This window comes from Rhincodon typus, chromosome 30 (assembly GCF_021869965.1).
Source record: "Rhincodon typus isolate 14 chromosome 30, sRhiTyp1.1, whole genome shotgun sequence".
Classification (NCBI taxonomy): domain Eukaryota; kingdom Metazoa; phylum Chordata; class Chondrichthyes; order Orectolobiformes; family Rhincodontidae; genus Rhincodon; species Rhincodon typus.
The window spans coordinates 20,659,134-20,672,427 of NC_063361.1; positions in this window are offsets into that span (position 1 = coordinate 20,659,134).

Genomic DNA, 13,294 nt, shown 5'->3' on the forward strand with positions numbered 1-13,294 from the left:
GTGTTATTCAACGTGACACACTGCAGTCATGACAAACAACCATCAATGGAGTGTGGATGGGCAGTGATGTTTATCGAGCCCACAGATCAAAAGGACTCATTTTTATTTTCCAGTGAATTACTGTCTGATCATGTTCTATGGCAGGTAGATCACAATGCACTGCATTTGACATTACAAACCTAAATTTTCTGCTGCTTTGTAATTTTAGGGAAAAAATAGACATAAGCAACATAGGAATGTTGCAGTGTAATTCCCCTTTTATTTGGCATCAATGATCTTGTAATTTCTCTGTTTCACCATGTTATAAATGGCTTGGATGAGGAAGTGGAAGGGTGGGTTAGTAAGTTTGCCGATGACACGAAGGTTGGCGGAGTTGTGGACAGCGTGGAGGGCTGTTGTAGGTTGCAACGGGACATTGACAGGATGCAGAGCTGGGCAAAGAAGTGGCAGATGGAATTCAACCCAGAAAAGTGTGATGTGATTCATTTTGGAAGGTTGAATTTGAATGTGGAATACAGGGTTAATGGCAGAATTCTTGGCAGTGTGGAGGAACAGAGGGATCTTGGGGTCCACGTCCATAGATCCCTCAAAGTTGCTACCCAAGTTGATAGGATTGTTAAGAAGGCATATGGTGTGTTGGCTTTCATTGGCAGGGGAATTGAGTTTAAGAGCTGTGAGGTAATGCTGCAGCTCTATAACACCCTGGTTAGACCACACTTGGAATATTGTGTTTACTTCTAGTCGCCTCATTATAGGAAGGATGTGGAAGCTTTAGAGAGGGTGCAGAGGAGATTTACCAGGATGCTGCCTGGACTGGAGGGCAGGTCTTATGAGGAAAGGTTGAGGGAGCCAGGGCTTTTCTCATTGGAGTGAAGGAGGATGAGAGGTGACTTGATACAGGTGTACAAAATGATGAGAGGCATAGATAGAGTGGATATCCAGAGACTTTTTCCCAGGGCAGAAATGATTATTACGAGGGGGCATAATTTTAAGGTGATTGGAGGAAGGTATAGGGGAGATGTCAGAGGTAGGTTCTTCACACAGAGAGTGGTGGGCGTGTGGAAAGCGCTGCCGGCAGTGGTAGTGGAGTCAGATACATTAGGGGCATTTAAGCAACTCTTGGATAGGCACATGGATGATAGTAAAATGTAGGGTATGCAGGGTAGTTTGATCTTAGTGTAGGAAAATAAGTCAGCACAACACCGTGGGCCAAAGGGCCTGTACTGTGCTGTCCTGTTCTATGTTCTATGTTCTATGTATATTACTGATATAAGTGCTTCTCCACTTCTGGCCTCTTGACCATTCCTGATTTTCATTCATCCATTGTTGGTGGCCTTATTTTCAGTTGCCAAGTCCCTGAACTCTGAAGTTACCTTTGTGAATCGCTCAACTCTCTCTTCTTTCTTAAAATGCTCCTTAAAACCTGTCTCTTTGACAGAGCTTCATTCACATTGTGGGTTTGTGTTTAGTGGGAAGTTGATTTGCTTCTACCAACTTGCGTGGAACTCGCTTTGAAACCATGTTTCAACCATAGAGGTGCAAACATATTGTTCCTACCCATGGCGTCATCTGACCTCTTTCAATATAACAGCAGTGACAAAGGTGTGTAATTCATCTAGACATTAATATTATTTATAACTTTTGGATTTCAAACTATTGGCATATAGGTGTTGGTTACTCTTGTGAAAAAATTGAAAACAAACAAGATCAAGTATTCTTCTCCAAAACGCTTGCTTAATGTAGAATGTGTCGTAGAGTGGTGACCACAGAATCCTAGAGTGTTAATGGAAGTTGCTGATACTGGGGGGTTTATGACAGGGAGTGTATATAATAAAAGTCATTAGCTTGATTTTTGGTTTAGCTTATGAAACTTCCAGACCAGGAATATTTGGTTAGAAATCAGCAGATTATTAAAAGACAAAAAGTCAAAGTTTTCAGTTTCTTGAGTATTCATGGAAGAAGATTGTCACTGTTCATGAACAGAACTGGAGAGAAGCACTTTGGTTGAACTTAAAGATTTGATATAGGAGAGTAAGATCTCTGGATTTGAATCACTGTGAACTGATGGTGTTGGGAAAAGATGAGACTACGTTTTGTTGTATATTTTAAGATCTTTTTGTGCTTATGTTTGATGAATGGCCACCAAGTTGAATTCAAAAAAAAATCTATCAAGCCAGGTCTAATACCAAGGTATTACATATACAATAGCAACATCAGGTCATTACACACCTTTAAGAAAGTAAAGAGTTTGTCCTGTTTTCAATTTTTTTTGTAGAAGCAGCACATATTCATGACATTGCCAACTGAATGGGTTTGGAGTTGTTAACGATAACAGTTTGAAGGTATTAAATTAATATCAGTAATGCCAGCATGCTTCAGGATTGTGTTATTCTGACTGTATGTGAATTCAACGTTCTCATATTAATCTAAATGTTAGCTACCAACAAAATACAAAAAGGAAGTGGAACTGCCATCAGGAATCCCATTCTATCATAGTTTTGGGGTCAGTAACTCCCCTGTTGATAGGTATGAAGATGAAATAAGGCAGTACTCATGAGTAGGTGCTATCTGGCTTGAATTTCTAGAAGGAAGGGGAGACTGAGGGAAGGTGGGAGTTTTCACCTGTTTGATGAATTAACCAAAGTTACAGAGGGTGCCAAGGGTCACTTGCTGTAAATGTGGAAGTTTTCCAAAACACTTACCTAAATAGACAAAGCTACTCCATAGAATTCTGAGTGACATGTGTTTAAACAAAATGATTTTTCATGAAAGGACCCTGAGGTACGATGTATGCTTTGGGATTGTGGTATTTCAAATGAATCACAAATCTTCATGTCAACATCCTTCCCAATAGGTTTAGCTGTACACATTTTATATGGTGACGTAAAGATTCCAGCAGACAAAGGGCAAGCTGCTTTCTAAGCATTCAAATCAACATTGTGAATGAGTCAACCTGAGCTCCACACTCAATTAACTGTAACTAACAAAGATCATTATTGGATTAGTTGATTGATGTGAAGTGTCAATTGATTTTGTGTAGATAGTCAATAAGTCATTAACATGTTGGAAATATGCTGTTTGCTATTCCTTTCATCTGCGAACAATAGTGTGAAATTTCATCCCTTATTCAGTTTCATGCACAATTTGTCTTTAAATTACATTTCACAGCAATTAAACTTATTGTTCAGCCTTGTTCCACTAAAGCTGAGACATTGTGAGATGTTCACAAGTACAGAATATGCTGTATAATATCTTAAAATTTAGATTGTTCAATTTCTTTTGTTTTATTTCATTAGACTTTTCAAATTTGTAACAGCTATTTCAAACACTGGAGTTATGACACTGTGTATCACTTGATTACCTGCTTGTTTCCTATACATAATTGTCTTAGACAAATCAAAGCCAAAGTAGAATCCATTCAGTGTGGAAAAAAGCTGGTCAGCTCATCAACTCTGCATAAATCCTCTCAATAGCGTTCCGCCCAGACCCAGCACCCACTTCCTATACCCTGTAACCCCACATTTACCATGGCTAACCCAAATAACATGTGCATCTGTCAAAGGAAACGAGAGCAGACACAGTGAAAATGCGCAAACTGCACACAGACAGTCACCCGAGGGTGGAATCAAACCCAGCTCCTTGGCATTGTGAGGCTGCAGTGCCAACTGCTGTGCCACTGTGCCATCCTTCCTTTTATTTCCATATTTTATTTCCGTGTAAAGTGTCAAGACAACCATGAATCAGTTTTAGTTCAATTGCTTCATCAACTTCAAAAGTCATAATGAAATGGAAAGTAAGAACTGAAATCTGGAATAAACTGAATAAACACCAAAAGAACTGTAAATCAGGAACAAAGACAGAAGTTGTTGGAAAAACTCAACGGGTCTGATGGCATCTGTGAAGAAAAAATCAGAGGTAACGTTTTGGGTCCATTCTGAGGAAGGGTCACCAGACCCGAAACGTTAACCCTGATATTTTCTTCACAGATGGTAGTGCTTGTTGCCATTGAGACATCATTGTCTTGGTCTTCTTATGGCTCATGTGCAGACCAACTTTGGTGCTTCTACTCTCAAGATTGGAGGTCATCGCTAGGAACACATATGTTTCCTCAGGCAGCAAGGTGATCTCATTAGCAAAATCCAGATCCGGCAAACTGTGGTGTTGCCATGAGATGCCAAATTTACAAGCCAGCATTGCCCTCCTCATGATGACTTCAATAACCAAGAGGAAAAGGAATGGGAAGAGTACACAGCCTTTACACAGCCTTGCTATATCCCTGTAATGGTGTGGAAGGTGTCACAAAGAACATTATGGAACAGAGTCTAGAGTATCAGAAGCCTCTTGTTATCAACTTCATTGATTTGAAGAAGACTTTAGTGGTCACAGTGATACATCACAAGACAGTATGTAACTCTGCAGCAATATATTAACATCTTCAAAGCTGTATACTGTGAGTCTATGTTCATGGCAAGGAAGGGTCCATCATGCACTTGTGAAGAAACAATGCTCCACATTACTGAGGAGGGCTCACTCTACAGATAAAGAGGCAGATGAATGTCCTTGTATTCAACAAATGAGGAGGCTATCACTTGGTCCTGACATTTGCATTCTCTAAACAAATAAATACTTATAGGCTGATGATATTACATCAAAACTGGAAAAAAAATTAGAGATATAACAGGGTGTTACAAATGAACCTGGAGGAATGCACTTTTGCTTTAATTCCACTACTACAGCATCAGTTCCAATAGCAATATGTTTCCTGCTTACCAAGGTGGGCAATTAACTTATCTAGATTAGGCTTTGAGTAAAAAGTTCCATTAATCATGTTTCCCAATAAACAAAATCATGGATTTAGTATCACAACAAAGCCCATTTGGTAAAGATGCAATGATTGGTTAACATTCATAGTCAGCAGGATAGAAAAAGTCTATTCTTAAACTATCCCCAAAACACAACTGGAGACACATTTACACATGCACCATACATATTTCAGGAAAAGAGAACAAAAGACCAAATTTCTGTGTAGAGGTAGATTTACTGAAAAAAACCTTTCATAAATGGGTTATTCTCAAAGGCAAAAGGATAAAGCATAGAATTTTCCTGAATCTGTTGCTCTTGATGTTCTCTCCTAGTGGTCAAGTCACTAATCATACAGTTGTCTAATCTTGCAGTTATAGCTTGCTTAGTCATCACAATTTTAAAACATTTCTTCAAACACTCTTTCAAATGACCACACTTTTTTCTCAATGAATAGAATTCCCCTGAACTCAACAAGAGGGTTTTCAGTTGAGAAATGAGATTACAGAGCTGCTTGTGCTTAGCATGCATTCCTCCAATTCAGCTTGTTCTTAGCGAACTTTCCTCCAATTCAGCTTGTTTTTAGCAGTTTTCATTCAACTGAACTAAATAAAACAAGAACTTCTTCAAGCCAGCCACTGTTAAACTGCCTCCCCAGGGTCTACAGCAAAGCAAGCAATTATACCTGTCATGTGATTTCTCAGAAGTCTGGTTTAAAAGCATCTCAAATGTCCACAGTGAACCTTTGTTTTAAAGAAACAAATGCAGATATTTCCACAAAACTCAAAAAATCTTTCAAACCTTTAAGTCCTCCAAGCAATATTAAATGTCAGGGGTCTTTGCTAAACAGATTTAAGCACGTACAGAGCAAGGGAAAGGCATGGAGAAGGATAAAAGAAGGGAAGATCTATAACAGAATGGAAGACAAGAAAGAATGTAAGAGAAAGGGATGACAGAACATGGAACAGTGTGCAGATTCATGGTGGTAGGCATCTCTGCAGATGGCACTGAGTAGGCTCGTCCACTCCATCTGCTCTTCTTCTTCCTTTTCTTTTTTCTCCTTTTCTCTTTTATCTTTTGCTTTTTTAGTTTTAGTTTTTTTTATAGTTTTTTCTATTAAGTTACTCTCTGGAGAAAGGCAGCTGCATATCGGGCTTGCAGAATTTAGCGGTCAGCTAGATGTCCAGTGCAAGACAGCGCCTGGGGGCCTGGCCTGGGATTCTCGGTGAGTCCTTGATACCCGGCCCATGGATTGAACGCGGGGCTGAGGCCCAGCATGGACGATGCCTGGATTGGGGCTTTCACAATCTGAGATCCAACGCAGCGATGGAGGTTCCCCCGACATCTGCAGCGACGACAAGAGCAAGGGAGATTGGGGAAAGCATGCCAAAGCGGAGGAGGTTGGAGCCTTGTAGGAAGTGCACTCACAGCATGGCTGAGCACTTAAGAAAGACTGCATGGTCGTACTTTTAGCTTTACTTCTTTATTTTTCGATATAATACTAAGATATCATGGTGCAATGATAACAATCTGTCTCTCAATGTCGGCAAAACAAAAAAAAACTGATCATTGACTTCAGGAAGAAAGGAGGAGGATACATCCCTATCTACATCAATGGAGCTGAGGTGGAGACGGTTGAGAGCATCGATAGGAGTGACAATAACTAACTATCTGTCCCGGACTGCCCATGTAGATGCGATAATCAAGAATGCATAACAACGCCTCATCTCCCTCAGGTGGCTTAGGAAGTTCAGCATGTCCATAAGGACCCTCACTAACTTCTGTAGATGCACCATTGAAAGCATTCTACCCGGGTGTGTAACGGCCTGGAATGGCAACTGCTCTGCCCAGGACTGTAAGAAACCACAAAAGGTTGTGTGCATAGCCCAGACTATCATGGAAGCCAACTTCCCATCCATGGACTCCATCTACACTTCTCGTTGCTGTGGAAAGGCTGCCAAAATCACCAAAGACCCATCCCATCCTGGTAATGCTCTCCGACAATCTCTTTCATTAGGCAGAAGATGCAGAAACTTGAACACACAGACCAACAGGTTCAAGAATAGCTTATTCCCTGCCGTTATTAGACTGATGAGTGGACCTTTATAACTGCAAATAATGTTGATCTTACTAATGTTGATTTTGCTCTGTGCACCTCCTGTGCAGCCTTAACCTTGTATGCCTTGTTCTGTCTAAGCACCCTATGTTCTGGATGTCCTTATTTGCTATGATTTGCCTGTACTGCTCACAAAACAGAACTTTTCACTGTACTTAAGTACATGTCACAACAATAAATCAAAACTAAAATCAGAAGGACTGTAATATTTAACTCAACTTTATTTCCTTTCTTTACCCTAAACGAAGATTGACTGTAATGTTTAGCTTTTAATTTTGTTCCTTATTTCTTTCTACCTTGTTCTTAAGTTTTTGTACCTACGTCCTTGTACCTAAGATGGCGTCATGTGTAGCCAAATTGAAAATATTTCACTGTACTCCTGTACTTTTGCACTTGAGTACATTTGACAATAAAGTCCAAATCTAAAATCTAAAGAAAGAAATGATAGTCAAATGGAAATGTAAATGGCAGAAACATCAACATTTTTCCATCTGTAAAGGTCTGCAGAGGTCGAGATCTGTAATTGTTGAAATTGAATTGATCCTGAAAAGCTGTAAAGCAGCTTGTGCCAAGCTATTTTCCAATATGACCCAAATTTAACACTTGATGATTAGAATGACCCCAGATGCCAATAATAACAAACCCTCAATAAAGCGTCATAGTAACATTCAGTATCTTTCTTTAATTCATTCGCAGAATGTGGGTGCCATTGGTTAGGCCAGTGTTTATTGCCCATTTACATTGCCCTGGAAAAGATGGCGTTGAGCTGCCTTCTTGAACCATGGTGGTACATGGTGGGTAAGTGCTCCCATAGTGCTGTTAGGAAGGGGATTCCAGGATTTGGATCCATGGAAGTGACCAATGCTATGGGACTCAGGGCCGCATTTTGCCAGTAGCACCAAATCAAATAGCTTCTGCTAGGGCATTGCCAACCTGGAGCATGAGGGAACCTTGTGGAGTCTGTGGGCACTGTGGCCAGGAAAGAAGGCTTTGCCGATGGACTAGAGTGGATATCTGGGGGCAGGTGTCACTGTTGCCTCAATGGCAGCCATTGCTCCCAGAGGGCCACTCTGTTGTTAAAAAAGGAAACCTTCCCATGTAACATTCATTGCTAGAGGCAGATGGTGAAATGCCCGCTGTAGCAGGAGATCACAGATTGGGGCGTTCTGAAGTGGCAATTGTTTGTCAGCTTTCCTACTGCTGGTGAAATATTATGACATTAGGAAGGTGTTGGGCAGTCTGCCCTGATGCCTTCCCACTCAATTTTGTCAGCCTTCTTGTCTCCTGCCCTATTGAGAAGGGGGTTGGTAAAATTCTGGGAGTTTACCCTGTTTTTTTCTTTTCATAGATGCTGCCTGATGGGCTGAACATTTCCAGCATTTCCCATGCATTGTTCAGATCTCCAGCAGCCACAGTATTTTGTTGTTTTTCTCAAAATTGGAAGCCAGTTTTGAAGTGTCTGCTGTTCCATGTCCTCCAACAAACCAAAAACTGCTGATGTATTATTACGTATTCTTCAGCTGCCTGTCCACCATTAAATCCTCCTGTTTAATTTTGCCTGAGCCAAAGTTACTTATTTTCAGTCCCAGCTGCACGTAGCTTACATCAGGCTATGACTGGATCGACCCATCTTCAGTTGCCACCTCAGACTGTATTTCAGCTTGGCTTCCCCTGTTCCAGTCCTGTTGTGAAGACTGCTATCTTCTACTCCTTCAATACTGCCCCCACCCCATCCACTACCAACTCACCCATATAACCACCAACATCTGACCCACCGTCTTCATCAACACACCAGGCCAGCTTCCTGCCCAGTGGGACTAATACCTCATTCAATACACTGCTGTTTATGTTCTCAATCACAAATAATTTTCAAGTAGTGTAGACTCACACTACCCCAGTAAGCTGACCAGAACTTTTTTTTCCCCAGGCTTTCTGATCCCTCAGTGGTCTTGGGTTTGTGCCCTGTAAGAACAGGCTACTCAGTGCTCCCCACCCACCCTGGCCGTCACACACCACCCCCCCCACCTTATTGATTAGTTGTTCAGCCACTGTATTCCTGTCCACTGCCACTCATTGCCACCCTCATCCCTGCTTTGAAGCACCTTCTTTCTAAACCCCCACCCCCTACTGTTACCCATTCATTTTTCTCAAGCTTGATTTCCACTGTTTTTCACCACTTAATCTAAAATGCCTCAATATCTTCCAACTCATAAGAAGTGTTACAGCAAGAAATTATTCTCTTCTATTTTGTTGTATTGATTTCTTTTACTCTGGTTGTGGGCTGTTGGTGTTGCAGCATTTGACGCCCATTCTTACTTGCCCTTGAATTAAGTGGCTTGCTCGGGCATTTCAGAAGGCAGCTAAGAGTCAGCCTCATTGTTGTGGGTCTGGAGTCACATTTAGGGCAGCAATGGATTCCCTGTAATGGATTAGTGAACACAATGGATTTTCACAACAAGCAATGATACAGGAGCCTGGGTTTGAACCCGTGTCTCTGGAGCGTTAGCCTGGGCCCCTGGATTACTAGGTGCATACTGCCATTATGACTATGCTACCATCTCCCCCTCTGTCCTATCTGATGTTTTTCTGCCTTGATTGGAGAAGCTCCAACTAGAGTTCATTGTCTTTGAATAATGGGCGACTATTAGAGATTGAGATTATGAGAAATGTCTCCATTCAGAAGTTTACCCCAGTGGGCTGTGAATGGTGAGTTGTTGAATATATTTAAGGCAGCGATCAATAGATTCTTGCACACTAAGAGAATCAAGCAATATGAGGATAGGGCAGGAAATATAGTTGGGGTAGGAGACCAACCAATAGGTCTAGGCCCGAAACGTCAGCCTTCCTGCTCCTCTGATGCTGCTTGGCCTGCTGTGTTCATCCAGCTCTACACCTTGCTATATCAGATTCTCCAGCATCTGCAGTTCCTACTATCTCTGAACCAATAACCAGAGTTGACTCAAGGGCATGATATCACCACCTGTTCCAATTCCTTATCTGCTAATGATCTTGTTCCTTCAACTAGATTTCTGAGTTTAAAAACTCTGGAAAATGAATCGTTTGTTTGTGTACCACCAAGTAACTATTTATAATACATTATCTACTACTTGATCTTCTTATTTTAATGCGGGTAAATGCTTTTGAGGTATTGAGAAAGCACTGAAATTAACTCATCTTTAATTCTAGTAAAATGTGTGAGGAGCTCAAGGGCTTAATGTGCCTGAATTACCTTTTGATTCAATGATGCACCTTAATCTTTTTGTTTGATTCATACGTTAAATGCTGACAAACTAAATAAATAATGACCCTGGAGTAAAAGATGTGAAAGCTGTCACTACACCTATCATTTAGATAAAGTAATAAACTTGACAACATTTGCGAATAAAATTTTAGATCTATGGTCCCAAGAATTGTCCACTTTGCATATTTTAATGCTTTATGTGAGAAATACAGAGGGCTAAACAAATATTTATCATCCATTAGGAGCAGATACAGCTCAGTGGATAATTTTTGGATGTATTTCACAATCTAAGATTTTGCTTGGGCTGTTTTGATACATTGGTAATCCATTCAATGAGCTACGTACAATCTTAATAAAGGAAATTAATACTCGACTGAAAAACAGGGAATTTCCCCTTTGAGTATTTTGACAACCAGTCTAGAGCAAGTAATGACCCAGGTCACATGAAATGTTGCCTGATAATATAATTTAGGGTAACTTGAGAAGAGAAGCCTTTATTAAATGTGTGTGGTGCTATCAAGTCGACTGTTCTTCCAGGTTATGTACAATCTATTCTAGTACCTTGCCTATTTAGTCTCAACTGTGAAGATTCTGCGAGAATACTGTCCCATGCCCAAAGATAATCAAATGAAGATCCAGAATACTTATTCATCCAATCTGCTCTGTTTCAGTAGCTGAACTGGAGGAGGTGAGCTAATATTCAAATAGTTTTTAGAAATTGTGTTTATTGTTTCATAATCAATTAACATAAAAATATTGATTCTTTTCACTGTGAAAGCTGCACACTTTTCATTGATATATTTCATTGAAAAATAAACCAGTGGTTGGGTTGAATTTATGATTTGTCTTGATGGCAAGTTTCACAGTGTGCTTTCCTGTAAGAGAGGAAATTTTCGATGTATTTCAGTAATTAGCATGCAGAGCAAAAGTTCTTTGTGGCAATCTCCAACATTTTATAAGATAATTAAATATTTAGTTATTAATTAACATAATTTAATCAGTAAACAATGCAGTCAGATGGAGGGAGATGCAAGATCCACGTAAGAATTCTTAAAAAAAAATATTTTTTCAAGTGATGTCAGCATTGCTGCCAGAACCAATATTTGTTGCTCACCCCTAATTGACCTTGAACTGAGTGACTTGTGAGGCTTTTTCAGAGGGCTGTTAAGAGTCAACCTCATTGCTGATTGGTTGCATATTTCCTTCAGTAAAGGGCATTACTGGGATCTGCATGCTTTTTTCTGACAATCAAAGTAGTTTCATGATCACTATTACTGAGGTTAGGCTGAATTTAAATTCACCAGCTGCTATGAAGGGATTTGAGTCAGAGTCCCAGAATGCAGATCATTAGTTTGGGCCTCTGCATTATCACTACACTCCTGTCTCCCTATCAGTGACTAGGAGAATATCTTGTGTTAGTAGCAACCCAAAATTATAGCCATCTTTGCAACCTCCAAATCCATACAGAGATCTCTCCAGCTCCTTTAAGTAAAACAGCTTTTTTTAAAAATTACTGACCTCCATTTTGATGAGTGAATTGCCACAATAGCACTGCATTTTGGGGCATGTTTATGATGGTTAATTGCAAGTCATGTCTGAAAAGAATCCCCATTGTGTTTTCAATGATGTAACACAATGGCTTGTAGTAAAAACAGAAAATGCGAAAAAATGTTGGTGTCAGACTCCACCTTAGAGTTAGGGTTTTAAGTTGATGAATGTCCATCAGAATTGGAAGATGCTAGAAAGTAACAGTTTTTAACAATTACAACATGGGGAAATGGATTGGTAAATTGATGGAGTGAGACATAGGGAAAGAACAAATGGGCGATGGAGAGGACGGTAGGACTGATTGAAAACAAGAGGAAAAATGGTACAAGGCAAAAGTGGGTGCGGTTGGAACAAATGATAAAAGGAAAAACTGATTCAGAAGAGATATAAATGTTAACAAAAAAAGCAGAGTGGGAATATATAGGAAATACAGCAAAGCTGACATAGGTTTCTGAGGTTCAGTAAGGCAGTGGAGACAATTAGGTAAACCCCACAGGCTAACCCACCTGCTGTGTGCTCATGGGTTTCTGCATCTTGAGCATCAACCTCACTGTCAGCACCTCTGGTAAAATTATTCTTCATTACCAAGACCTGCTGTTGAGAAAATGGTAGGTGTGGTTAAGCTTGCAAAGGATTGAAGCCTTGCCTCAGTTATATGAATGTAGAAGATACTCAACCAGTCCACGTTTGCAAAAACAGAACATAAAATGTCTACGGCTAGCTGTGATTCCTTAATTGGGAAGTACTTGCTGAACAATCTTGAGTGTGCTACTTCTAACATTAATAACTAATTCAAAATAATCTGGCAAACTTGTAATGTGGCTGATTTATGCTTGCTGCAAGTGAAGTGCATTCACATTCAGGGAATCACACCCTGCAAACTAAAGGAAAATAATCAAGGCTTGTGTCTTTTTTTAATTACATAGGTGCCTGAGAAACTTGTGGTTCCCTGTTCTTACTTCATGACAATACCTTGGCCAATCAGAGCCAATATTCAAACGATCACCATCCTTTTCTCCTGTTGTACAAATTGAAATTTGGCATTTGTGTGTTTGATATGATGAGTGCCAGACAAAACGTTCAGCAAAATGTCTCTCATTTCAGTAATATTGCAAGTTAGACCCAGATTTTAACCGATAGTGTCTCTCAATAAGAATTCAAGGATGGCTGGTGCATAAAGCTGAAATATTACAATAATACAATCGTCATTTGCATTTGTGGTTTACATTAAACACCTGAGTGAACAGTGCAATAGAAAATCTGTCCTGTATCAAATTAATGCTGTAACTGAACACAAAGGTGGAAAAAGGAGAAACATGCTTACTTTCTTTTATCACTCCAATATTGATATACTTAATCTTAATGAAAAGATCAGTACTAAAGATAGTGGATCTGAAATTTAGCAGGTTACAATTCTAGCACGGGCCACTTTGGAAACACCCCAAGTACTCACCTGTTCCATGCTGCTAAAACCAGCTTGTGCACCTCTTTACAGATGTGTAGATATCTTAAATTGAGTTGTATAAGTAGAAACTACAACTAAGCTGTGGATGAGATAGCAAGAACTACAGAGGAGTCAGAGATAACAA